At 39.1% G+C, this 24,101-nt stretch overlaps 1 long non-coding RNA gene across 1 annotated transcript; it reads right to left on the reverse strand.

Annotated features, from left to right (window-relative positions):
• Positions 1 to 2,085: 2,085 nt before the first annotated feature.
• Positions 2,086 to 18,346, reverse strand: LOC138684560 (uncharacterized). Its single transcript, XR_011323808.1, has 4 exons — positions 17,718 to 18,346; positions 17,374 to 17,553; positions 6,293 to 6,435; positions 2,086 to 2,330 (listed from the first exon to the last, which is right to left on the reverse strand). It is a non-coding gene; the product is annotated as an uncharacterized lncRNA (long non-coding RNA).
• Positions 18,347 to 24,101: the final 5,755 nt, after the last annotated feature.

The raw sequence follows: 24,101 nt of genomic DNA on the forward strand, positions 1-24,101 counted from the left end.
TCATGGTTTAAGCCCAGCTGACAACAAAAAACCACGAGGCCGTTCGCTCACTCTTCCACCCCAGTGGGATAGGGAGGAGAAAATATAACAAGCTCGTGACAAGGACAGGGAGAGATCACTCACCAATTACGGTCATGGGCAAGAGAAAGGCTCAACTTGGGGAAGGAACAAAATCGATTTAATTTACTAGAAATCAAAACAAAACAAGGCTATCGGGCAGTAAACCCAGGCCTGGGAACACCTTCCCCCCCGCCCTCCCTCCTTCCCGCCTCAACTCCGCTCCCGGTTCTCTCCACCTCCTCCCACCGGCGGCGCAGGGGAACAGGGGAGGGGGGCTGGGGTCCGCCCGCCATACCTGGGCTCTGCCGCTCCCTCCTCCTCAGCCGGAGGAGGAGGACTCCGCACTCGGCCGTGGGGTCCTTCCCATGGGAGGGAGACAGCCCTTCACAAACTTCCCTGGCGTGGGTCCTTCCCATGGGCTGCAGTCCTTCAGGCACCAACTGCTCCAGCACGGGCTTTCCCACAGAGTGGCAGCCATCTTGTGGGGCATCTGCTCCCCTCCGTGGGCTGGGGGACACAGCCTGCCGCCTCCCCACGGGCTGTGGGGGCATCCCCTCCTCCTCCCCTGCCCTCGGCACCTGCAGAGGGGCTCCTCTCACGTCCCACTCCCCTCACTCACTGCAGGTTCCCCTTCTCAAACCTGTTCCCCACAGGTGTTACCGCTCTCACTGATGACTCAGCCTGGGCCAGCGGCGGGTCCCACCTGGAGCTGGGGAAGCTTCTAGAAGCTCCTCACAGGAGCCATCCCTGCAGCCCCTACCCCACTACCAACACTCCCCCCCAAACACACTGGTATCAATTTTTACAAGGTGATTCGGGACACTGAAAGGCAGCGGCAGGTAGGGGTCATTTTATCAGGTTTTATGGCCCGTAAACAGCCAGGTCTCAATGCCGTTCTGATAATCAAATCTGTTAAATAACACATCCAATTCCAGTTTGAGAGACCTAGAAAATACCTGTGTCTCGGTATTTATTTTTTTATTAAATAATTCCCAGCCCTTGGGCCTAGGTTCTGCAAATGTTTCAGAATGGGGTTTTCAGAGGTATTTTGAGCAGTGGGACCTCTAAATTGTACAACTTCCATTATTCATGAAACGCTTCAGTTTTTTTCCCCACCTCCACTGTACATTGCTTAAAAAAATCTCTATCTTCGGCTAATCCATTAGGCATTTGCTGTACATTCAGCAGTGTGGTCATGTTGGATAAATGCCTTCTTTCCTCACTTTGCTCTGTGTCAGTTTGGCTATACCTCAGAGAATAGCATTTTCTTCAGGGACAGAGACACTACAGTTGATTTTAAGAAACTCTAGTATAACTGTACACTACCTAGACTAAAAATTGAAGGCACAAGACTGGAATCTGATAAAAGAAATATCACTAGATATTAGCTCAGCATTTGCAGAGAATTTGACTTTAATTTAAACAATTTGCCCTTGGGTTTTTGGACTTTTTTCCCCCCTCAAGCAAACAAAGGCTTGAGAAAACCACAGAAAAAAAGCTGCTTTGATGGATGCACATAGACCACATTGTACTGTTTCTCTGTTTTCACATTTTAACGCATAACACATTCTGCTCTATTATCTTTTGATAACAGCGTCCTGTTGTCACTCAAACTGCATTTTAAACCTGTTTTCCTGCCTCCGCTTCACCAATATATCTGTTATATCTACAAAGAAAAGTAGAAACCTATGGCTACCACTTGTCTGTATCACAGATAGATAGCAGAGGAAGAATAAGTCTGTCTAACCCCGGGAAACAGAATTAGAGTCAGAATTTTTTTCTTAGCTCAAATTCTAACAAGAAGGCAAAGTATCAAAGATATAATAGTATGCCATTTAAACAAATTTAGCATTCCTTGTTTAATTTTGATCAGATTTTTTTCTTTTTTTATGTTTACACAATACAGCTGAAATTTTCAGCTGGATTCATATAATATTATCCTATACATTCATTGTTAGAACTGAACAAATGAACTTCTCATTCTAAAAGGATCAAATAAGACATGTTAGTAGCTTAAAAAAAATATGTAGTTTAAACAACGATGAAAAAACACACTTTCCTGTGAGATGTTTTAATTTCAGATTTGCTGTTGTTCCTGTTCAAAAGCAAGGAAGCCTTTAAATAATCCCTTCCTAGTATTTCTGGGCTGGTTTTTTTATCTGCTTACCTCCTTAATGGGAATAATGCATAGTTGTCTTTGTTAATCTGAAGCCAGACCCATCTTTCTGGTTTTGGGTATCTGCTGTAGCGGAATGCCATTTACATGGAACCTGGAATAGAAAAGCCCATATACTGATTATAAAAGATTGGCTTATACTACCTGGATAATACAACCACAATTTAAACGTTTTCCATAATTTTCACATCTGCTTTGGGCTTTTTTTAATTTCCCCTCTCTTTTTATCTTCCAAATGACAGACAGAGATTTGAATTGGGGGGGTGGGGTGGCCATACAAATGTCTATTTGCTTCACGGAGGCTGTAACAGGTCTTGTCAGAACTGGAAAATGGAGAACTGCTGTAAATGGCTGTAAGAGTGCTTTACTGAATTGAGGCCTGGGGGAAAAATATTTACAGTCCTCAAGAACCATCACTTGCTAGTACCTCTAATCATACACTATCCCTTAAAAATACAAGTTTAACATTATGATTAGCTATAACTGAATTACAAAAATATAATCATGTAATACCTTCATATATATTCATTAAGAGAAGTTACATTTTACAGTTAATGATTGCTAGTAATGTTGTAGACAGAAAATTATCCTTGATGCTATTTCTAGATATACAGGCAAGTGACACGAAGCAGCCATGACATTTTAAATGAAATTTTGGGCTCTTTTTATCTGCAGTGAGATTTAATATTTTAAGAAACTTCCAGAGATATAAATTATGTCTTTCATATAATCAAATTTTCCAAATATATTTTACTGGCATCTTTGTAGTTAGACAATGAATTTTCTTCTTGGTTCTAAAACAGTTCTCTCCCATAAATACCCTAGATGCTGAAGAGAAAATTTCATAAGCAGAGGTATATGTGCTAACAGGTAAGTAAGAAGAAGAAATGGGAAAGCAATATAGAATCCTTGGCTTTTAAAATAACGATTAAAAACCAGTACACGAACCTTATCCCATAATTATGTCGAAGAAAAAAGGTAATGCTTGGCAAACTACTTTACTCTTGATTCATTCACTGAACACCCTTCTCCGTTCCTGAAAAATGTGCTGAGAATTGCACAACATTCAGTTTGCACTGTCTGAAATGCAAACATAAACAGGAATTTCATAAGGAGCTGTGTGTTAACTACAACTAATAAGTAATTTCAAAATACCCTATAGATAGCACATTATTCCACTCTAAGGGTTACAGTGGGCCTTTTCAGAGGATAGAGATAAGTTATATGAGATGAAATACTAAAGATAAGATACATAAATTGATCTATACCAAATTTAACCTTTCAGTTTTATTATTTTTTCCAGGTATATGCTTTACAAAAAGGCAATTTCTTCAGAAAAGTAAAGTCTTTTTACTTAAAAAGAATCATAGTACTTTATGGGGGTTTGACTTCTGTTTTGCAGTACTGAAGTCAAAGTGAATAACAAGCTTCTGGGTTTTTTCCCCTACTATGAATACTTCTGGACAATCTGATCACTAGTCTTTCAATCATCTCATGCTGTTCAGCTCATTTTGCAAGAATTCCCCTATATTTCATTGCCTATGAGGTTTAAATAGTAAATGGTAAATGAACTGCATGAGTCATGCACACATATGACATTTTGACTGAAACAAAAGGAATTTGGAGTGAGCTCTTGTCTGTAATAACAAATGCAGGAAACTTTCAAAGCACTGAAAAAAATATCAGTTTGCTCTTCCTGCTGGACAATCACTATTACTTTGCCAATCTTGAATGCACTATGTAATTCAAATGGGAATTTGCAAGTTAGCATTTTTATTAGGTATGTTCAGACAATGCACGCATCAAGATGAGTGTCAACAAAATAATGTCTAAATTATTTTAAAATATTAAAGGTGTATGGCACATACAGGACAACCAGGTGATCAGGCCCACGCAGCATGGGTTTATGAAAGGCAGGTCCTGCTTGAATATCCTGATCTCCTTCTATGACCAGGTTACCCGCTTAATGGATGAGGGAAAGGCTGTGGATGTTGTCTACCTCGACTTTAGTAAAGCCTTTGACACCATTTCCCACAGAATTCTGCTGGAGAAACTGGCTGCTCATGGCTTGGATGGGTGTACTGTTTGCTGGGTAAAAAACTGGCTGGATGCCCAGACCCAAAGAATAGTGGCGAGTGGAGTTAAATCCAGTTGGTGGCCGGTCATGAGTGGTGTTCCCCAGGGCTCAGTACTGGGGCCAATTCTCTTTAATATCTTTATCAATGATCTGGATGAGGGCATTGAGCGCACCCTCGGTAAGTTTGGAGATGACACTGAGCTGGGTGGGAGTGCTGATCTGCCTGAGGGTAGGAAGGGTCTACAGAGGGATCTGGACAGGCTGGATCCATCGGCTGAGGCCAACTGTATGAGGTTCAACAAGGCCGAGTGCCGGGTCCTGCACTTGGGTCACAACAACCCCATGCGATGTGACAGGCTTGGGGAAGAGTGGCTGGAAAGCTGCCCGGCGGAAAAGGACCTGGGGGTGGTGGTGGACAGGCGGCTGAATATGAGCCAGCAGTGTGCCCAGGTGGCCCAGAAGGCCAACAGCATCCTGGCCTGTATCAGAAATAGCGTGGCCAGCAGGAGCAGGGAGGTGACTGTCCCCCTGTACTGGGCACTGGTGAGGCTGCACCTCAAGTGCTGTGTTCAGTTTTGGGCCTCTCACTACAGGAAAGACCTTGAGGTGCTGGAGCGTGTCCAGAGAAGGGCAACGAAGCTGGTGAAGGGCCTACAGCACAAGTCCTACGAGGAGCGGCTGAGGGAACTGGGGTTGTTTAGCCTGGAGAAAAAAAGGCTGAGGGGAGGGAGATCTTATCGCTCTACAACTACCTGAAAGGAGGGTGTAGCGAGGTGGGTGCTGGTTAAGGTTTAGATTGGCTATTAGGAAAAATTTCTTCACTGAAAGGGTTATTAAGCATTGGAACAGGCTGCCCAGGGAAGTGGTTGAGTCACCATCCGTCAAGGTATTCAAAAGATGTGTAGATGTGGCGCTTAGGGACACAGTTTAGTGGTGGACTTGGCAGTGTTAGGTTTATGGTTGGACTCCATGATCTTAAAATACTTTTTTGACCCAAATGATTCCATGATTCTTGAGTATATGGTGTTTCCTTAAACAGGCTACTGAGGTTAGCATAAGCCATCACTTAATTTTCCCTGGTATACTACACTCTCATGCGATAGCTGTTGAAGTCAGAACCACTTCCTGTTTGAAAGAATTGGAGTTGAAGCCTCTTGCATCCTTTACATGCAATACTTGGTAAAACAGAGAAATTCAAGACAAGGAGGAAAGCAGAGGGAGTAAATAAAGAGAATGAGTTTTGGATTAAGGGTTATCTCATTTTTGCAGGTTTTCCAGAGAATGAAAAAACAGAAGAAAATCGGAAGCTCATTTTGGCAGAAACAAATTTGATAATTAAATGTCCCCTTGCCTTTTTTTTTTTTTTTTTTATTTGGAATTTACATTTGTTTCACTTCAGTAACAAGCTGTTCTTCCAGGTCAGGTAGGGATTCAGAACATACAGCTTTAAGAGAGAGCCCCTGGTTCTTAATGTGGTAAAAATTTATGTAGGATTAGCCTGTCTTCCTCTCCCACTGGACTACAAACAAACAGAAATGAATATTATCATAGTGAAGTTACAGTACTAGAAAGAAAGAGAAAAGAACACCATCGTTAACATGGAGTCACATCATATATATATATTAATTAGAATGGAAAAATGGAAATAAAATGGTGTATTCTTGAGACACCTATTTAATATCCTGCTCTGAATCACCCACTGTTGCAGCACTTCTCTCTCACGGCTGATTATGTATGGTGCCCATAGAGATTAGTCTCTTAACTTAGGCATCTGGAATTCCACCCACAAGTTTGGAAAGTACAAGTTTACCCTTCTCTTACCAAAGTTTTCACACACTATAAATTTCTTTCTTCTTTTTTAGGCATAAATAAAGAATTACTCACCTGACACCAAGAGTCACAACAATGTAACTGCAGTATAAAAGAATAATTGGTTACTGTGCTTGCTTTCTTTCTTTAGTAATGTGCTGAATACTTACTTTTAATGACTCCTTGGTCTGTGTCAGTTGTGCTGGTTGTTGATACTTTGCAAATGTCAACATAATGTCAAAATATGTGTTCTTGTAAGAAGCTGATATTTCACATGGTGTCCAATATAAAACTCCAGCTGAATGGTATTAATCTATCATGGAAACATGGTCAGTAACAAAAAAATAAATTGAGTGTAAACCGGAAGACATTGTCTGTCTGGTTTAATAATTTATCTGATTCTTTCATCTGCAGCTTTATCTGGAAAGCAGAATTGTGAAGATATTTCTCAGGCCTGAATGAATTATCAACAACATATCAATAGTTCTTATCTCATATAGAGTAGCAGAGGAAAAAAGAGGAAAACAACAAAGAAAGAATCTATCATTTAAAGTTAGTAATCTAGGCTCTAAATGACTCTTCAGCAATTACATAAACTTATGAGTCCTGCAGTAGAAACAAATAGCCCATGAAGTTAGGACAGAAGTACTGTTAGCAGGATAAAAATAAGAACAAACAAAAGAATACAGTAAAAGATTTGTCAAAACACGATACAAAATAATTTTCCCAAAAAAGCTCATACAGACTCAATTGTTTTTGATACTACACTAAGTATTTCAATAGAGAGCAGTATAGCTGTTGGGAGACCGCAAGGCTACACATGCACAGAAGTCATAGCATGAGCACACCAAAGTAACTTGAGGAGCACTACTCCAAGATGTAATGCGTGAACAGAAAAATTATGTTGCAAGGAATATTTTGACTTTTTTTTTTAAATAAGCAAGTTAGAAAGAGTAAATTCTGTATGTCCCTGCAGGATGTTGGCTTGCTCTCTGTATGACCAGAAATTTCATTGCAACGACTTTTCCTGAGCTGTAAAGTCAGTATATTATATATAACCTGCTTTTTAAGATACCTTCCCTCAAATCCTAACAGAGCTCTTAATTCCACTTCAACTAGAGCCATTATCTTGGAATACGAGGGGCAAAATAACAACACACATTAGACGGTTGTCTAGAGATAGCTTGCTCGTATTTTTTTGCCCATATTTCTTGTTCATAAAGTTTTGTACAGATTCGGAAATCTGAAATATAGATTTCAAAGCCACCATGCTCTGAATGCCCAGAATGGACCTAATGCCTTCAGAGGGGAAAGAAACTTGGCTGGCTAACAGCGTGCTTTTCTAGCACACTAATAATTCCTATCATATTTCCTGAACTTACCCTTATTTTAAAATATGATCGTTTTAATACTTAGTTGGAGTGCAATTTTCTGTGGCCTGGCTTTTGACATAATTATTGGAGCTAGTTTTACTGGTCACTTCATCCACTTCCTCTTCTCCATGTTTCCATCGTGCATTACAGCAGAGATAACCTGTCCCTTTCAGACCAATGACACAGTCCCTATGTCAGCACAAACCTACGTTTGGCATAACTGATCCTTCTCCAGAGCCGTGACGGTGTATTATTTTGTATTCCTGTTTCTCTGCTATGTTTTTCTTATTTAACCTCTTCACGTGCAAGCTTTTGGACTCTGAGACTATCCTTGTTATGTTTATTTCCAATTCTTACTGCAATGAAAGGCTAAACATGGAATATCATAGCCTGGCCATAATATATGGACAATACTAAAGTAACAGGAAATATTTCTGAGGAAGAAAAACTTAATAAATGCACAGTTGATTTAAGACAAGGTATTTCATATTTTGAAAATCTGATTAATGAATGAATGATGTTTGATGAGTTGTTGGTCCAGCTGTATTTTATTTTGGTGGGATGGGACATTACGTCTTTCTAGCTGAATATGAGAAGAGAGACATTTGCAATATGAATGACAAAGTCACATTAAAGATGAGATAAAAAAGGAATTAAAAAAGTAAGAGAAAGTGAAAGCTTTATATGTAGTATGTTTCAGCACACAATACTTCCATAACGAAGCTCTTGACAAACAATACAGTTTCAGTTTTCACTGGTGACAAGACACCCTTGGTTACTTTCTTAGAGCTGTTTTATTCAAAAGACAGGGCATGTGGTTTACAAAAAAAATGCCCTTAAAACCAATGCTCAGGGCATCTTCTTGTTACCTGCTTAGAACTATTTGGATCAGGTACTACCTAGCCAGCGAGCAAAGATCATGCTGCATTCAATGGGGGTCACAGCTTTCATTACTTGGCAACTACAGTAATTTGGGAAGGCAGATGACTGAAGCCTCCTTTTAGTCTTTAAATGTTTTGCTTCATCTTTTAAAGACAAAGGAGAAGTACTTCTCTCTTCCACATCACTTACCTCAATGATCACTTAAGCATAAAATTAGAGAAAAGAGAAGAAAATCAAGGATGCTGTCAACTCCTAAGCACTATGCTAATGAAATCACTACCTTCTGCATATGCTTTTTGCATAAAATTGTCTCCAAGTCTTAAAATAGCTTTTCCAACACAGTTCTGACATTATTCTTTCATTAAATCATCGCCTGGTTAATTGTATCCTATTGATGATAGCAATCCATTGATGCTCTATTTTCTTTTTATCAAGTAAAAGGTCACATCAGCTGAAACCAGCTATTAAGCAAATAGGAAAGAAATTGAAAGCAGTAATAATAGTCTCTGCCTGCATACACAAGGTTGATGATGAAACGAAGGTGGAAATATACATTTAAAACTAACCCATGTAAAAATATTGCAATATCTGAAGAAAATATCATGTGATAAAATGCTCTGTTTATACATAAAAAGAAGCAGAACTGAATTTATAATAATAATGGAGATGATGTCATTAGAGAAATAATTATAGTATTGCTATCTACCATATTTGTATCTTGATAACTGTTGATAAACTACCTTAGGACCTCAGTTACACTTACAAATAATTCAGCTTATAATTGTCTTAAACTGAGTGCTCCTTAGGGAATTTGGCTCAGAGCACGAACATAATATTACTAACTCTCATGAGAAGGGGGGACATTTTCCTCTTCACTTCTTAATTATCTGTCATTAGCAGTTATCTGACTTTGTCATAAATACACATGCTTGAAAACAGAGAAAGTAATAGACCTTAAGAAGAACAGCAAGTTACACAGCACAACTGTCAGCTGATGTCAGTCACAGAGTGGGATTCACTACATATTATAGATTTTGGTTCCCTAGCAGTTCCCCAAAAAATCAAATTAAAAAAAATTTTGCAGATAACCTGAAACAATTTCCTTTCTTAGAAAACATGGAAAATTGAGAAGCTGGAGGAAAAAAAAAATTATTTCAGATGAAGAAGATTGTTTGTTATCCTTTGTTTTGGTTCAAACAGCACTGAAACTTTTGGAAGATAAAAGACTACTTCTCAACTCAAAAGTAAATTAGATATTCCAATTGTAAATGTCAAAATGAAAAGTTTGACTTTTCCTACTTTGCATTTTTCCACAATACAAACACTACAATGACTTGAAATTAATTCAGAAAATATTTCATCGTCACCAAAGATGTGTTCATTTATTTTTATTACATGAAAAAATGACAGCCAAATTATTTCATCCAGTTCTCCTCTAGATACCCATTCTATTGTGCCGCTCTCTTATTATTATCTGAGCAATTCACAATCTTGAATGTATTTATAGTCATAATAACTCTCTAAGGTAGGAAAATAGTACTAGTACGTACAGAGGGACAGCTCTAAAAAGGGGTCATAGCCCACAGCTATTCATTAGAGTGGAATTCACGTGCCTGAGTCAAGCATCTAACACCTCTGTACATTAAAAGGCAAGAATTACATGCCAAGAACAGCTATCTGCAGTCTCCAGCATCCTGGAGAGAGAACAACAAAGGCAGCCAATAATTAATGCTGAAAATTTGAACAAAATTGTCTCCAACACAGTTAAGTATCTATCTGTAATTCTGTCCGAAACCTATTTATGTTCACAAGAAAACCCAAACCAAAAAGCCTTCTCAACTCCAGGGGTTAAGTTCCTATTTACCCAGAAAATTACCTCGCCACAGGTCTCGCTGAAAATATGATCCCTCCAGCCAGCGGAAGTTATGAGGCAGAAAGTCACTCAAGTTTCAAAGTGAAGAGAGATGACTGGAGATAGACGACCTAGATTCCTGTCTTTGTCCCTAAATGTCTCTCTGCTCTTTCTTACAGCCGATGTAAAATGGATCAACAGTTCAGGGAGCTGGGACTGTCACTAGAAATTCCCCTCCTCCCCTGTGTGTTCTGATACAGGTTTACTTACTGAGGTACAGTTTGATCTAAATGAAGTTATGGACCTTCCAAACCCGAGCTAGCCAATTCACTCAGGGCTGCTGTGCACATATGCAGAATTGCCAGCCCCACTCTGCCAGCTGATGCTTTTCTGCTCTGCCAGCATTGAAAAAAAAATCAAATTTGAGAAATATTTGTGACCAATAATTATTATACATGATGGTTGTTTAAGTGGCACCATATCCTGAGCTCCAGATGTTGAACTCATAGGCGATTAGATGCAGGCTTATGCTCTGATATACACTGAATAGGAAGAATGCTCCTTTCCCTAAAAATCTTCTAAAGCATTGTCATTCTTCAGTAAATGAAAAAATCTGAGAGCAGTATCTTGAAATGAGTTGTTAAGAAACTAATGGGCTAACCTCAATACCAATCATTAAATGTATGGGAAAGCGTGCTTTTGAAGAGCATGAGGTGGAACTCGTAAGAACAGACATACTGGGTCAGTTCAACAGTGGCGTATTGTTCATCTCCAGAAGCGCAGCAGCAAATTCTTGGGGGCAAGTACATTTCAATCTCATTTTATTCTTCATGAAAGGGAGTATTTTCCTGTCTTGAGTCCTAAGAATACATTTTACCATGCAATCTACAGAGCTAACATCTTCTCCTCAAAACACTCAGGATGTTTTCAATCTCTTCCTCCACTCTTCAGCTGGATCCAGTACAGCGACTGAAATGTTCCTCTCCTGATACTGGCACTGACTGCCGCTGCTCACTGGGTGTAGTGTCTGAACAGCAGTTTAGTGACTGCTAAGGCTATAATCCAACCACACTGTTGACCCTGCTAGTTTTAACAATTCTTAGCTTGTTGCTTTTCTTTCAAAATACGCTTTGGTAGCTCTTTAAGGAGCAGAGGCAACGAAGAAGATAAAAAGAAGTTATAAGCTGGTTTTACCCTTTTCATTCACAGATTCACTCCTGTGACTTTAAAATATGATAGGGAAGTACGATTACTGTTTCAAATACATATGGCAGAGGACATTGCTTACATTAACAATAATGGTTAACTACTACATGAAACTCATTACACAGAATTATTCTGCAGCCTGTTTATCGCAAGAACAAGACTGATGGAACAGATGTGATTATAAAGGATGAGTTCACATTTTCAATAGGCCCCAATTATTAATTTACCAGGGAATCCACTTATACTGCTTTTAGGCATGTTGACAAACAACTGAAATTAGAGAATCAAGTGAGCCAAGGCATGATCACAGCGAATGGGGCACGGAGAATGAGAGGAAGGTGAAATATGATGGTAGTGAAAAAAAACCACCACAATGACACATTCATGTCAGAACTTGAGAATTAGTGGGCGTGAGCCTCCTAAGCTGAATGGCACATAAACACAAAACCAGACCGTGCTTTATCATGAGGTTATTGAAAACTAAAGCAAGCAGATTTTTAAGTAGGAAAGGTTACGTATGGCTGCCCCACATTGGCCATCATCACAGGATTTTCAGTTTTGAGGAGAGTAACGCACAATTCTATATTACTGCCAAAAAAAGCTGAGAATGGCTCTGAATATGTTAATAGCAACCACCAACAGGCCTGCTATTAGTCTGGCCATTATAACAGGTGGCTGTAGTTAGCAAGGGATATTAACACAGGGTTTTTTCTGTACTTCACCATATGGTTCCCATTAATTTAATACACACCAAAAAAAAAAGGAAGAATATTTGTCAGCAAGCAAATCTTCCTCTTTAAGCACCTGGTCCAAACCCCAGGTACCTGTGAGATAATTTTGCCGAATAAAACATTATGGCCCACATGCTTTTCCATGTAATAAGCCGTAATGGATATTTTAACAAATCTATGGCAGCCTCCTCAGGTTGACACGCAGATGTATGCCCTTAACGAGAAAGAACTTCACAGTGCAGTAGATGGCAGTAATAATTATACAATGTCAAATCCAATAGTACATTACGGAGCCAGAGCTTATCTTTGACAGCTCATAGGACAAAAAAATAGGGTCCACCATTAAGAAATTCTCTCCTGTATTGCACACGCGTACATAGTGCTCTGTTCCCACACTGTTCCATTGCATTCAAACAAAACCATTTGCGCTAAGGGAGATGCTCCCTGATTTTGCAATGGCAAATACGCCTGTAAAGGTCTGCCTGGAAAAGAGTGATTGAGGGAAAAAGAAGATTAAAGGGCTATAAAATTACAAATAGCATAAAGAAGATGAAGAGAAGTTATGCATTAATCACTGTCCACACACTGCAGGAAGAAGGGGGCGTCACATGAAGTGATGAGGCAGCAGGTTACAAATGAAGAAAAGGAGTATTTTTTTCCTACTTCATTTAATTGTTTCATGGAAACTCATTGCCAAAAGATATTGTGGATTCCAAACATTTCAATGAGTTGAAACGGCAGTATGACAAATTCAGGAAAGAAGAAACCACTGAGGTCTCTTATAAACAAGTATGTTCTATAAAGTGCATATTACCAGCAGCGGAAAATCAGAGGAATTATCGCCCTTTCTCTTCTCTTTTGCTGGCCACTCAGGCAGGCCTTTTTGGCTAGACTGTCTCATCTTGAATGGTGTTTCCTACACTCTTAAGAGCTGTGCAAATAAATATACACATAAGTCAGTTCTTTGCAGTACACATCAGTCTGCTCTCTTGCACATTTTAAGTTTTTGTAACTATTTCCTTGTAGGAAGGTTGTGGGTTTGTTGGCAATATTGTTAAGGAAATATGTAAATTAAACTCCTTTTGGATTAGTGCCATTGGGACCAATGAAGAATGAGCTTCAGATATTGCATTAGAAAAAAGCTCTTTTAGGATTTGAGGAGGGTATGCACAGTGTGAATACACTGGAATTTGGATAGGATTTAGATTGTTCACAACCATAAATAGTGCTATACAAATCATTGCCATCATCAATTTTCAAGTTTGAGAGACTTTTTGCAATAGTATCGAGTTAAATGCACTCTGACTTTGGCACACTTAGGTTTTTCCAGTAAAGATATAAACTCTAAACTTATTCATTAAATGTTTTATGATATATATATATAATATGCAATATGAATAAAAACCACTACCACATCAAGAGTTTGCGTAAAAGCCTTTAAACCATTATATCTGTACTAAAGTGTCTGTCCATCCTTAATCTCGTTTTATAAGCTACAGATGTACACCTGGATGAAAACAAGTGCTGAACTGGTTTGCAAGTATTTGTTCCAAGTCCAAATTCCTGTACCTGAGTGTTTCAAAAGATTTGTGCAAAGAGGTGAGCCACCATTTTTATTAAAAGCCTAACTATTTCAGTGGCAGAAATAGGCTGTGGAACCCACCTATCTGCTGCGAAACAAACCACACTGAGGCTACAAAATCAAACAGAATTTTGATGTTGCAGACATGATTAAAGAAGAACATGAAAGGAAGGACAGAAGATAAATTCAAATTGAGGAGAGAATGCTTCAACAATGTCAATAGAATATTGGCTGGATAGAAATGATCTATTTTTGATGGGGAAACTAATCTCATTGCCTCCCAAATTTGAATAATTTCTATCATATGAACACGTTGAATATTAGCAAAATAAAGTTTCTAACACTCCATTTGCACTGCAGTATCTTTCCTATACTTAGAGCAACAAGAGTTGGAACAATGCTTTGGATGGGGGTCAGAGTGCCTGTCACAATTTCCTATATTTTGAATGCTGCAGTGGATTGTTCATGGGGTAGAAGGGTCTTCAGTCAAAGGCAGACTTTGGCAACAGTTGGCATTAGGCCTGTTTTGCTATTCTGTCAAAAATTTAGCTTGCCAGTCAATGTGAGATGATAAATGGTCACTTAAAATTGATCATAATTCATTAAACGTTGATCAGGATGTTGAACTCCAGTAATGATTTGTGGTTGATGCCAAGTATTTTTGGCAATACTTTCACATGCCATTATTTTGAATGCCCTCAGGACATTCATCAGAATGACAGCTGTTTCTCTGTTAATATACAGAATAATAGACGAGATACAGCAAAATAATTCTGTTGAAGGGTTCTGATGACATCACACTCTGAAAAAAACAACCCACCAGAGCTCGTATGATTTATTATGAGTATCCAGATGGAGTTATTTTCAGGTTTTACTGTAGCCCATTCATTTATTTAAATAATATATGGAGCTGTGACTTTGAGACTTTCACAGAGGTATGGCAGAACTCTCTGACTTGTCTTAGCATGCAGCTAATTGTGGATGCGAGCAAGATCCAGGAAGGTACAGTGAGGATTTTTGTAAAGACTCCAGCATTACTTGTCAGCATTGCCAGTACCAGTGCATTATGTGAATGGATGAGAAGTACGATAGCATTTTTTTTTTCCACAGTATTGCCTGATAATGTAACAAATCAAATCACTTCCCTCCCTGTAATGCATTTGTCTAATGTGATTTTGTTGGGGTTTTTAGCATATTTGCCACGCAGCATGCTGGCTGTTTTCTCCTGACCTCAGTGAACAAGAGAATAAATTACGTGCTGAAGGCCTGTTTCTGTTGTGGCTCCATTCTCATAACTCCCAGGGTATTTAGAGGGAAAGTCCTTATGAAACAGATACAGCTGTTTCCTTCATCCTCTCGCCCCTTTCTCTTGCCTCCTGCACTTTCCAGTGGCAGAAAAAAGTTGTCTTTATATCGGTAATTTAAGCTCTGAATTTTTCCAGGAAGCTTTTCCCCCTTCTTCACCCACACAAGTTCATTCCTTTATAAAAATAAGCTCAAAGAGAAAGTGAAAGTTGTTGAGCTTCAGGGTCCTAAAGAACAGACAGGCTTTCTGTTACCTTATAAAAGTGAGGTCAAATTCCTCCACTGTTAATTTGAAAAAAAAAAAAAAAAGCTGATTAATTTTGCACAGCAGATTCAAGGTAATGTTAGAAGACCACGTGAAGATCACAGGGTTGTGTAGATGCCTTCATCCTATTTCATGAAAGGTTATTTACCTAAATAGGACTGAGAAAACTGCAGAAACTGCATGTTTGTGGTCTCTACTGTTACCATCCTTTGAAAATGTCCCCAGAACCAGTTGTGCATAAAGTCTGTAAGGTCCAGCCCCACAGAGATACTGAGATACTTCACTGCCAAAAGTTCCGTCAAGTTCTCCTAGCAAAACCAATGCACCTTGACTAACCTTTACCACATACATTACCCTGTGTTTTTTTTTCCATTGAGGTCAGGAGAAAATGCCTTTGTGGATCTGGACCCAGTCTCATTTTCAGAAAGATGGTTTGGGATGTGAGAGCTAGCTGGCTTAGTGTGCAGGTTAGATTTTCAAATGCCTTCAAGATAGCTATACATACAGCCGTACAGAGGTTCCCTCTGTAATTCCTAAAATTGTTATGGAGGGTGTATGCCTATCTCTCTCATTGCCATATTTTTTGGAAATCCTTCTTCATCTTTAACCAGCTAGACTTTTTATTTAATCTAGCCCTTGATCAGCACTTGAAAAAGTTATGAAAAATCATCAGAGTAATTTCTGAAAAATCCATGTCACAAAGTTTCTTGAAACAGGCACCACAGGCACAGACTACAAGACCTGCAGCGATAACTTGCCTTGGTAAACATCTTTACTCATTTTAAATATGATGAATCAAGAAAAGATTGCCACAATTAGACAAAGGGATTAATCTTAGATCTACAAAGAAATACAATTACATTTAAGAATCATGGGACTGGAAAAACACTAAAATTCTGAATCCATTTACAGAAAATGAATTAGAAATACGTGTGAGAACTTATGTCTTGTGCTATGTATCTGGACAAGCTTAAATAATGTGATGACAAAGTTCTTTTAAAGCCAAATATATTTGTCTTCAATGGAATAATAATCCTTTTCTAATGAATTAATTAATGCTTTGCATTAAAAGAAAATGTTCCTACATAATCAAGGAGAGAAAACTGAGACAAAGCATTAAGACGTCATTACAAATTTGAAAGTACATTTACCTTCATTTCCATTAATGGACATAAAAATTAGGTTTGAATTTATTATTATACAAATAAAGAAAATTAACCCATCAATATATTCAATCAAGGTATCGTTCTTTGGTTATGAAATGAATAGAAATTAGAGTAGTGCTCCTTTAGAAGGCATAAATGAAGTAGGTTTTCTCCCTGCCATCTTCCTAAAGCAATAACTTGGTTCTCCCCAACAATCAGAAATTTTCCTCACAACACTAGCATTGCACAAATCGAGTGGAAAGTGAACTTTTCACAACAAAACTAAAGCCAGATAAAAAGCTAATAAAAATACTATCCTAATCAGATAAAAAAAGCTCTACTCCACAAGTTAAATAGTGCCAGCCCATCTAATTAAATCAAGGTACAACCTGTCTCTTTTGAAGTTTTGTCACCAAGTTCGGTACAACCGGGATTTAATGTGCTCTTTATAAACAGAAATGTATACCCTCTTTCTAGAGACATCAAAAAGAATAATCTCTGTGGGTCTGAAAAAAACAGTCTCTTTAGGCTGCCAATCTAAAATAGTTAAATTTAACAACTGACCAGAAGGACCTGTCATCCCATTTCAACCCACCCTATTTTCACTAATCTTGTTCTGTTTCTGTGATAAGCTTTAAAAAATCAAATTTCATTTGATAAAGTTACATGATAAAATTGAGATATCAGGTAACGCTATAATCTAAGACATGGCTGTTCTGTTATTGAAATGCAACACAATGCATCAGGCAAAATGCTATCCTATTTCGAAGGATAAGGGTAGTTAGGACAAAACATTGGCTGAACTATCAGAAGCTATGTTTTTTGGTGCCACCCTAGAGAGAAAACTTACCACAGGGAATAAAAAAACACAAAGGGGGGGGGGGAGAAAAAAAGAAGAGGATGATGCTACCCTTCAGCAGGATGAGTTGGGACCATCCTTGCAGTTTTCCTGGCAGCCATGTCCTCCCTCGACATGAGAACAGCTCTCTTGCTTGTCAGCAGGTGGAGAAAGAGGTTGCTTTGGCCCCTCTGCCTCTGGGATGACAAAGCCTTTGTCGAGCAGCTGCCAAGAGATGAGCAGTGCCACGTCCTACAAGCGAATGAGGATTTTAGCTGTTTGGATCGCTAGTAATAACTCTGATCTCTCTTGTACTTCTCTGCTACAGCTCCTTCCTACAATTTTATCAGGTAAGCTATTTCATCTGCTGCCACGTGCCCTTGTTATAGCCCAAGGACTCTTACTCAGACACTAACCTGGGCTGAGGCTTCCTCTCTGGAATGAAGGCCCTCACTGCAAGGGCCACCACTCCCTTCTTCGCACCCTCGTGGGTCCCGCCGCTCCTCTCCCTCCTGCGTACCAAGCCAGCCTGCGCACAGTCACATCATCAGAGGCTTCTCTGCGATTCGCATCTGTAAAGGAGGGGAGGAATGGTTTCATATCTGCCGAGTTTGGTACTTCTAGACATTTGATTGCTTAACTGCAAAAATTTAATCCTCTCAATCCTGTCCTTTGTAACGGGCCCAAGAGGCGGCATGTTTTTCTGATTACAGAGGGCAGTCACCGGAGGTGAAATCCTGGCCTTGTTGAAATCAATGGCAAACTTCCATCAACTGACTTGTTCATCCTCTTAATCCTCCTTTAATCCTCTGTAGGGCTAGATCAAATGCAATCCTTTGAATTGTACCCAGAAAAGAAGGGGAAGCCAGTGCAGTGCAAATATTGGAGTGTTGTGTAATGCATTCCCCCTCACTCATCCCACCTGGCAGACGAAGTGCCACCGTCCCAATGTTTTGTAGATGCGGCTTTTGACTTCTCTTTAAGTGTTGCCCTCTTCAAAGTGCATTGCAACATTCTAAATCCCAAGTCAAAAAGATCTGCTTCATTGTCAAACTATCCTGAAAAGAGAAAAACATGCATTTTTATCAGACATTTTACGACAAAAATAAATTTCGACAAAGCAAAGAACAACCGCCACTTTAAGCTCCAGCTTTCTATGAGGCACCCTGAGGATGATATTCTCTGCCTTTGAGGACAAAGAAATCATTAAAAAAATGGGACAAAAATACTTTTCTTTACGTAATTCCCTGGTGTCACCAGCCTCACTTCTGTCTTGTTTGTGAATTAATCACCCTCCAGTTAATCGCAGTCTGAACATCATTTGGTCACTGAGAAAAACACTTCAGGTGAACTGACTCAGTCTGAGAAAATATGAATTCAAAACTTGGTGTCACCTAGCCCATCTATGATGCTACAACCCAAGCCACACGTCTGCGCCTCCTGCTACTGCTCGTAAAAGTAAGCAGCAAGAGATGAACAAGGTTTACAGGAAACTTGCTACCAATTGAAACGTACACAAACCTACTATGAATTGTACTAGATGCTACTAGCCTACACACAGTTTGATGCAATAATGTCTCTGTAGTTTGGCTAAATACTCACCACAGCAGGCTGACAATGCTGTTAAAAATTAAATGCACCTTTCTCATCTACCCTGTAATATCTGATACACTTATGTAGCAACTACAGCTGACAGTTTTACATTTAAATCACAGTACAAAAGCTGTCTTTGTGGCATTACCTCAGCATAAGTAACACCACGATTTAATGCTATGGGCTGATCCTCAAAATACCATAGCTCCCTTGATTTTAGGGCTTTCTCTTTCATATTTTTTTATATTTTGAGATAGCTCATATTTAAATAATAAATATCAGTAGTCCCTTCCCACAGCTTTTAAACCATAAGCTATACTGCCTAGACACTGATGCTTTTCTAAAAGGAAAGAATACAGCTAGCAAGGGTGTTGTTTTCAATAGCTTCCCCCCTGCCTCCCCCAGAGCAGAAAGTCATTAAAAAAATCTACTTGTTCCTTTACTTCATATTTATTCTGGCTGTATTATAAATGTTTAAGAAGTTAAGTGTTTTCTTGTGCCAAAATTTGGGGTTGGAGCAATATTTAGGAAATCACCTCTCATTACATCTGGACCGTGGTTTGCTGTACAATTTCTGACAACTGGAGATCAGAAGCAGAATTCACCAAGAGGTAAGGTGAAAAGTCAGGTAGCATCCTCCTGCACCTCACTGTTCAAACTTTAATCAGCTCTCAGAGAAATAAATAATAAAGCAACAGTTGGCTGAACATCAGGGAGATTTGAATGACAAGGTGCTGCAACTTGAATGCCACGGGGCTGGGAAAATGTTAGATTCCACCCTGCTATCACTCTGTCAAACAGCCATCTGTCCTTTCCAGTTCAAGCCTTTTGAGTTAAAGCAGATCTGAACTGAAATCTCACAAAGGTAAAGGCTAACCAAAGCAGAGTTCCTTTATTCCAGACAGAGATATTAAACGGTTGGTTTCCTACTGTATGGTTGTGTTGACTCTGGCAATAAAGACAAATGCACTGATTTCAGAAGAGTTTGATCCACCTGACTTTCATTAGCGTTCCTTCTGAATCACGCTGGTAGACTTCACTTCCTGTCTTCATTTTTAGCTTTTTTTGAACTTTGAAATGACCCTTTTAGACACTTCAGAACAACCAGGGATATATGTAAATCCATTTTATTTTTTGTAGAAGAATTATTTTCTGGACATAAGACATCACCAATTTTTTCACCAGCAAGGGAGCAAAGAATAAAGTTGTTAATATTAAGTGAATACCTAGATTTTTGTTTCTTCTGTTCAATTTCAAAATCTGCTCAGAGCAAAGTAGGAGTTATAGGGGTTTTTTTTCTTTTCCTTAAAACTCTCTAAAGGAGAATTTGCATTTCAAAAAAAGTGAACAAAATAAAACACTGAGGGAAGATTTATCCCTTTAAACGAATGGCTTCCAAAGAGCCACCTCTGGCTTTCACCTCAGCTCATTGTGATTAGCTTTCAGGCTGTGTGGAAAAGTGAGTGTTTTGCTGTTTTTATACTGACTTCAGACTCTTTCTGTTCAAGCAGTGTGCATGTAAGGTAGAGGAGAGCCAAGACCTTGCCTTACAAAATACTCTACAGAGCTACATCTCATTCCTTTCATGTGCAAGTAACCAATAAAAATCAGTGGAGTTATGTTGCTATAAAACTGATATAAGGATGAAGAAATCTGACCCTGTGAGTTGTGATCCCAGTATAACAGGAACAGACAGCTCGATTCTTATTCGGGCCTTCTCTTCACTGAATGCCAACCGCGTGGCAAGTAAACAGGTGCTTTACAAAACTTTTCAGACTTCTGAAATGAGACCGTATTGTGCATATCAACAAATAGTAATTGCAGCGTTTTAAAACTTTTGTGACCTTTATCAGCAAAATCCTAACACAGGCTATAAATCTGCAGTGCGATAGATCCTACACTTTGCCATTAGCCATGTCCAGAAATGCTGATTTAAAATGGAGCTCACGATTTTTTCATGTTGCTCGTGCTCTGTCTCTTATCAGCAGACATCAGTGGGGGGTTGGAAACTCATTTCTGGGGCCACAGGAGATGAGACAGTAAGGAGGAGGTGAATAGGATGTGCTTGCTCGGTTTGAAATAATGCGGTTTTATGATGAAAGTACTGTCTTTGGGCTCTGGATGCACATAAAGATGTTGCTTTGGGTTCAAGTGCAAAGTTTGAGCTTGACTGCAAAATACTACAGTTACATCCAAAAGGCGGGGGCCTGGAAACTCTTGTCAATGGCCAAGTTCAGACGCTCACATTGCCTACGTGCTGGCGGTAGACTAAGGCATGTACTGCCCCAGCTCCTCTGTGCCCTGGGATCTGCAGGAATGAAGCTGGATGCAGAAGGGACCTGCACTACACTCTCATGTGAACCCAGACCCGGAGTAAAAGTGACCAGGATCTTGGGGTATGCTCAAAAGTGCCCCTCCCGTGCTGGACTAAATATTGTTGGGCAGAACTTGCTATTCCGTTTCTAATTACTAAAAATTACTAGCCACAGGTGTATTTTAGCCACACTAATAATCTGTGGAAAACTTGGTTAGTCATGGAATAAAATTTTATTCTGTAGAAGTATAGCACAGCTTATTAGGAAGTGTTTTCTTGGGGGATCTTTTTGATTTTCTGTTACTGTTCCTGTCTAGCACCCAAGACAAGTACATGATAAGAGTGATACTGCTGAAGGTATAGTGCTCCTGGCTCACTGACTGCCCCTCTTAACAACTGCTCATCATTTTTTATGGTTCAAGGTAACATGAAAGAAGGCTGTAGAAGGTAACTTCAGGAATAATTCTGTAGAAGTTTTACCTTTTGTTAGGATGTGGCTACAAATATGTTAAGCTTTCTATTAATGCTTTACATTTGGAATTGATCAGCCTCTACAAATTGCAGTTTACGTGTGTTTTCCCCGTGATGTTTAACTGTGTGACTGGAAAATAAGTTGAAAGGCAAAAGGGCTTAGTAAGGAAAACGATTTTGCACTTGTATTTAAGCTGAAATAATACCACAGAATACAATATTGTTATTTAATAAGGAAATTATTATACACTAGAATAACAGTATTAAGATGTAGAAACTATCCAAAGACCTCACAGAGTTTATAATAATAGAATATGGAGCAGCCTCCAACTTACCAGTCTTTGTGAAGCCTCTCTCTCTCTCCCTTCCTTCCTACAGAAAAATTCTGTGGCTCACCTGAAAGATGCAAAGGGAAAGTTGCCGTCAAGCAGAAAGACCAGCCCCTCCTCTCCCAAGGACAGCCGCATGTGGCAACCTTGACTTTTTCATAAACATCTGGCACTGTAAGCACCCCATCCTAGCTCCACAGTCTCTCTTAGGAGGCCAGTGAATCATACCCTCACTTCAAACCTCTGAGAAACCCAACAGGAGCTCCTTCATCTTCATTCAGAGCTGCTCCCCAGGCTGATTAATCTTCTTCAGGACCACTGGCACCTGAGATGTATGCATTTAAACATTTCTACATTCATCCTTATAATACTGAAGTCATGCAACTTGTTCAGCCCATATCAATATTGTTACAGGTTTGTATAGTCAAATGACTTCACTCTGATTTATGTTTTTCCAAAGAAAAGTGCTTGTTGTTTCAAACATGACAGGTGATTAAAAATAAATAATTTAAACAAGCAGATTAGCTTTTACAAGGAACCTATATTTTATCCTTTGAAGGAGACTTGGGCCAGCATTTCATCCTTTTGGCAACTTCTTAATTTTTATAGCATGAAACCCCTAGGAATCCTGTAGGAAGGATTTTGAGTCGTAGTCTGCTGTTCAATCAAAAATTGATACTAGATCAACAGGTATTCATTATGGCTTGACGGGATTAATTTTGAACAGCAAACATGCTTTATATTTCCCTCCATCCTAAATATCTGTATTATATTTGAATTAAAGTCCAGGTTTTAAATTTCAGGAACCTGTAGCATTCATGTTGCTTAAATGAGATTGGCCCTCTCACCATTTTTCAGGGCAGGAAAATAACAATTAACACCAGATCTTTTTGCATCCTTTGGAGGTCACAGTCTTTTTTGTGCATTGTGTAAGCTGAAAACATTTAAATGTGAAATTATAGTATGATCACATAGGTTCTGATTTATTTGGGTTAAGTTCATGTAGCATAGTAAGTGCAATTTTTCCTTAGATTGCAAAGATTATTACTTAAAACATTACAGCTAAAGCAGTCGTAACTAGCAGTGTTATTTTTTGAGATCTGTCAGTAGTTAAGTAACTCTTATTTTTCAACCATGGAAATATGCTGGTTACTAGGTCTAAAAAAAATAAATCTCTAGGCCAATTTAAAAATACATATAAACTCAAAACTGAATGTATTGCTTTAGATGCATTCTGCTGCATAATACAAATCTTTCTGAAATATTATTTCACTGATAAGTTACCATAGGTATCAGGCTGTTAGGCAGCTTTAAAAAGTGTAAGTAGATAGGGATACATATCCAAAATACAGCCTGGACAATGTTAAAGCACACTGGTGGTCCTTCCCCTCTCTACAATATATTAGAGAACAACCAACAATAGTTGACCAAGGACTAAGAAAAGCAATAAAAGGAAAAATAAAGTTTCATGCACAAATAAAAGATGATCCGCATCTGCTGCGACCAAAATGCTGCTGGACAGTACTGTGTCTCATTAGCATTTCATATGGGGTAGAATTGCTCCAGTATTTCTCCACAAGCAAACCAACCTGCTGAAAAATGTTAGTAATTGTATTTATCAACAGAAAAATTACCCATCCTAGATGTTTATACTGCCATATTGCCTGAGATGAGTTTTTCCATTCTCAGTCTGTGGTGGGTTAACCTTGGCTGGGGGAGGGTTGGAGAGACAGCCCTGATGCTGTTCAAGCACTGCTCAACAGTAGCCAAAACATTGGCTTCCTACCAACACCATTCTAGTTACAAATACAAAGCACAGCCCTATGAGGGCTGCTGTGGGGAAAGTTAACTCCATCCCAGCCAGACCCAATAGACAGTCCTACAAACAAACAAACAAACAAAAACCCCAACGTGATTAATGGATCAGGAATGTCTTCTCATTACAGAAACATGGGTTGGCTGGCAAAGGCACTGCTACCTACTAATTAAAAATAACAGGAGAGAGACAGATCCATTAGCCACATCAGAAACTAGCTGGAGAGCTACAAGCACCTGCCTTGGGACATAATGGAGTAAAGGGGGCTTGCCTTTCT

The sequence above is a fragment of the Haliaeetus albicilla genome, chromosome 3 (assembly GCF_947461875.1).
Source record: "Haliaeetus albicilla chromosome 3, bHalAlb1.1, whole genome shotgun sequence".
NCBI lineage: Eukaryota > Metazoa > Chordata > Aves > Accipitriformes > Accipitridae > Haliaeetus > Haliaeetus albicilla.